Source organism: Nicotiana tomentosiformis, chromosome 4 (genome assembly GCF_000390325.3).
Source record: "Nicotiana tomentosiformis chromosome 4, ASM39032v3, whole genome shotgun sequence".
Lineage (NCBI taxonomy): Eukaryota > Viridiplantae > Streptophyta > Magnoliopsida > Solanales > Solanaceae > Nicotiana > Nicotiana tomentosiformis.
The window spans coordinates 15011529-15016289 of record NC_090815.1 but is presented as its reverse complement, the minus strand read 5'-3'; the positions used below and the strand labels follow the sequence as shown (position 1 = coordinate 15016289).

The 4761-nt window shown below is 41.9% G+C and overlaps 1 long non-coding RNA gene across 1 annotated transcript; it reads left to right on the top strand.

Moving 5' to 3' along the window:
• The first annotated feature begins 621 nt into the window (after window positions 1-621).
• Window positions 622-2381, top strand: LOC138910596 (uncharacterized). The gene is made up of 4 exons (XR_011415729.1): window positions 622-720; window positions 923-983; window positions 1287-1337; window positions 2045-2381. It is a non-coding gene; the product is annotated as an uncharacterized lncRNA (long non-coding RNA).
• The last annotated feature ends 2380 nt before the right edge of the window (window positions 2382-4761 follow it).

Below are 4761 nucleotides of genomic sequence, written 5' to 3'. Positions count from 1 at the left end.
GTCCAAACTCATTAACCATGTTACAACCCAAATTCGCATACCATAGATCACGTCGTAAGTTAGTCGATGTAAATCCAAGAAGAGATTATCTTTGAGATGATAAGAAGTTAATCCTATTGGTCTTAAACGATACAAGGGTGTATAAGAGTGGTAAACAAGTATTAGAAGTTAAACGAATCAAGGATGTTGTAACCTGTATTTTCGGGTAACACTAGAGGTGATTAATTGTCCCAAGAGGTCATGTTTTAATGTATTTGAATCATATAATATCCGTATCATAAGTCTTGAAGTCAAGCAAGTTATGAAACAAAGTCGATAAAAGTTGTCGCAACTTACGTTTATAATTTTACTTAAACTTTAGGTCAAATGTTACTACATTGTTCTCCCAATATACTTGGAATTATGGGGTGATCTACCTATCAAATTGAATATCTATGAGTCTAGTTTCCAACGCATTAAACCGTTTGTCGATACGATCTCGAAATAGAGAGATATTCGCGTTTTCGTGAGAGTGCGCCAAGCAGCTCTCTATGGGGCCCACATAGGCGGTTTAAGAAATATGGATATATATAAGATACCTCAACCCCGTTTTAAGTCATTATTTTTCAGTATATTCAGACCTTAGAACCCTAAAAATACTCTCTCAAGGTTCTCTCATGATCCAAGACCCAAACAAAGGGCAAACAACACAAATCAAATGTCGGGAATCCCGTGGCGCTAGTAAGTTTCTTGTTCGTCTTGTTGTTGCTGATTTTTGTGTTGTTCCAGCTCGTGTGGGAGGTTGTTTTAAGTGTTTTATGTCCTGTAAATACACCTTCAAGTTTTTAATATCAACCCTATGTGATTTCAAGTCTTCTAAAGTAATTCTAGTGCCGAAAAACCCGAATTAATTGCTAGTTTCGCTTCCTTGTTCTTGTGGCAGAATTGAAGGGATATTTCGTGGAAAATTAAGGTAAAATTGGAGTTGTTCTTTCTGTTTAAAGGTAAGGAACCTCTTACTCTATATATATTTAAGATTATCCAAGTTGCAGCTAAGTCGTTGAAGCTAGAACTTGTGAAATATATATCGAAAAGCTTGGTAGTAATGTTGTTGGTTGGTGGACTGTTTTGGAGGCTCAATATGATTATTAATGATGTTGTTTGGGCTGTTTGGTGATTTTATTGACTTGTGGGAAGTCATATAAATAGGGGAGGTGCTGTCCGTTTCATCGTAAAATAGGTTGTGGTCGATACATAATAGTTACGACGCTTAAACGATAATGATAGTGTCATTTGTCTTATTGTAGAATAAGGAGTCGTGATATTTGCATAGCTTGAGGTTGGGCAGTATATACAAGGTATGTGAGGCTATCCCCTTCATTCTTTTGCACGACTCCGATTGTACATAATGTAATGAACGAGCTCCCAAAGATACTCTACTCTTAGAAGCTAGCAGTACTTACATTGCTGCCCTTCTTATGAAACGATTGGTATTGATGTTACTTCTCTTATTCTTATATTATCAATGTTGTTGGTAGTTCCTGATTCTTATAAGTTTCTTGATGAAGAGTTAATCCTAATAACGTGTACGAAGGATACCGACCTTACGTCACTCCGAAAGGTTCAAAATGTGATTCCAATGAGTCCAGCATACATCATATATATGTATCTATTTTACTCTACCGAGCCGCGCTATAGTTGGCCGGGTATGGCACCTATTGTGCAACCACTGATCAGTTGGGTTTTACCGAGCTCCACGTGGCCGGGTACGATTCTACCGAGCCCTATGATGGCCGGGTACGTTTTACCGAGCCTATTATGGCCGGGTACGATATGATGATGGTGATGCCCACAAAGGCGTATGTTTTAAAAGTTTATGTATATATATGTATGTATCATGTATTTCATGTCAGTAGCCCTCAGAGGTACCCAGATGTCACAGGTTGTATATTCTCTATCCATGTTTACATTACTGTTCTTACTTATGCTTTCTTGCCTCACATACTCAGTACTTTATTCGTACTGACGTCCTTTTTATTTGTGGACGCTGCATGTCGTGCTGCAGGTCCTGATAGACAGGTAGACGTAGCTCCCCCACCACAGTAGGCTGTCCAGTTCAGCGGTTATTGGCGAGATCCCTTCTCCGGACTTGCTGTGGTCTTGGTATGCATTTTTGTTATAGACCTTATGGGTATGTCGGGGCCCTGTTCCGGCAATGTTGTAGCACTTATGTTCTTTTAGAGGCTCATAGACAGGTGTCGACTTATGTATGGTTTAGAATGCCTTTTCGGCTGATTTTTGTTGTATAGTCTTTCATGGCATCATGATAGCTCGTACCTTATATATAGTTTCTTGACAGTCCTGTCGTCCCATGTTATGTATGTTCATGACATTATCTTTCATTGTTGGATGTTCATGATCCATGTCTACTATTTATATTGATCTTGTCGGCCCTTAAAGATAATAAGGAAGGTTAGATAAAATGTACGTTGGTGCTCGGCAAGTATGGCCCGGGTGCTAGTCATGACCCTCCAGTTGGGTCGTGACAAACTTGGTATCAGAGCCAGTCTGTCCTAGGGGTTGTCTATGAGCCGTGTCTAGTAGAGTTTTGATTATGGATGTGTAGCGCGCCACATTTATAATCAGGAGGCTACGTGACATCTAGGGTTGTTACCTTCTTCCTGAATCTAGATCGTGCGTAGAGTTGAGTCGTAAGTGTTCATATCTAATATTCACCTTGTTTTCTTTTAGCGATGCCTTCGACTAGGAAGCAAGCGATTAGTAAACGGCTTGATACAGCTGTAGGAGAGGGTAACATTCAGGTGCCTCCAGCCATAGCAGGCCAAAGTGAGCCTCAGAGTGAGATGCCGTCTCATACCTCTCTGTCTCCTCCCGAGGATATTAGGAGGCACCCAGTACATCCAGTTCCTCCGTCTGGCACTACAGACCATGATATGCGCAGTGCGGTGCAATTGTTGACTAGCTTGGTAGCTGCTCAGGCTCAGAGGCAGAATACCGGTGCTGCTGATAAACCGGTTAGTGCGAGAGTTCGTGATTTTATTAATCTAGACCCTCCAGTGTTTACCGGATCAGACCCCAAGGAGGACCCACAAATATTTATTGATCAGATTCATCGTACATTGCGGGTTATGCATGCTAGTGATACGGAGGCAGTAGAGTTGGCTTCTTATCGGTTACGGGATTTAGCGGTTTTCTGGTATGATAGTTGGGAGAGATCTAGGGGTCCGAACGCTCCTCCAGCCGTGTGGAAGGAATTTTCTGAGGCCTTTCTTCGTCACTACTTGCCAGCTGAGATACGACGAGCTAGAGCTGATAAGTTCTTGAACCTTCGACAGGGTAATACGAGTGTACGAGAGTATAGTATACAGTTTGATTCTTTAGCAAGGTATACTCCCCATATGGTGGCCGAGATGAGTGATAGGGTGCACCTGTTCGTGAACGGGTTGGGACCACATCTGATAAATGAGTGCACAACAGCCTCCTTGGTAGAGGGCATGGATATTTCCCGTATTCAGCCTTATGCCCAGACCCTTCAGGATCATAAGTTATAAGCTAAGCTCTCTAAATGTGAATTCTTGCAAAACTCAGTAGCATTCCTTGGCCATGTGATATCTGATGAGGGTATTAGTGTCGACACTCAGAAGATCGATGCAGTAAAGAATTGGCCGAGACCTACAACACCGTCAGAAGTCCGCAGCTTCCTGGGGCTAGCAGGATATTATAGGTGGTTTGTAGAAGGATTTTCCTCTATATCAGCACCATTGACTAAGTTAACACAGAAAGCTACCAAGTTCCAGTGGTCTGATGCTTGTGAACATAGTTTTCAGGAGCTAAAGAATCGATTGACATCCGCGCCAGTGCTCACTCTCCTAGAAGGAACAGAAGGTTATGTGGTATATTATGATGCCTCAGGTATAGGTTTGGGGTGCGTATTGATGCAACGTGGGAAGGTGATTGCTTATGCATCAAGACAATTGAAGAAGCATGAAAAGAATTACCCGACTCATGATTTGGAATTGGCTGCAGTAATTTATGCTTTGAAGATATGGCGGCACTACTTATACGGCGTCCATGTTGACATCTACACAGATCACAAGAGTTTACAATACATCTTCAAGCAGAAGGAGTTGAATTTTAGGCAGCGTAGGTGGCTTGAATTACTGAAAGACTACGATGTCGAGATATTGTACCATCCCGATAAAGCTAATGTTGTGGCAGACGCTCTCAGCCGTAAGTCAATAGGAAGCTTAATACATATTGAGGCAGGTAGACAAGGGTTGACCAAAGAGCTTCACCAGCTGGCCAATATGAGAATCAGATTGTTGGACTCTGATGACGGAGGTGTTACTGTATAGAATACAGCAGAATCATCTTTGGTAGCCGAGGTAAAAGCACGGCAATATGAAGATCCTACCTTAGTAAGATTGAGAGAGGGAATTCAGCAGTGTAAGATTACAGCTTTCAAGATTCGGAGGAGATGGGACACTGAGATACCAGGGCCGATTATGTGTACCTAGTGTGGCAGGGTTGCGAGAGAAGATTATGATTGAGATTCACCAGTCCCGATATTCTATCCATCCTGGCTCGACAAAGATGTATCATGACGTTAAGGAGCAGTATTGGTGGGATAACATGAAGAAGTCTATTGCAGAATTTGTAGCCTAGTGTCCTAATTGTCAACAAGTAAAGATCGAGCATCAGAAACCTAGTGGATTGATTCAGAATATAGAGATTCCGACCTGGAAATGGGAGGTGATTAAT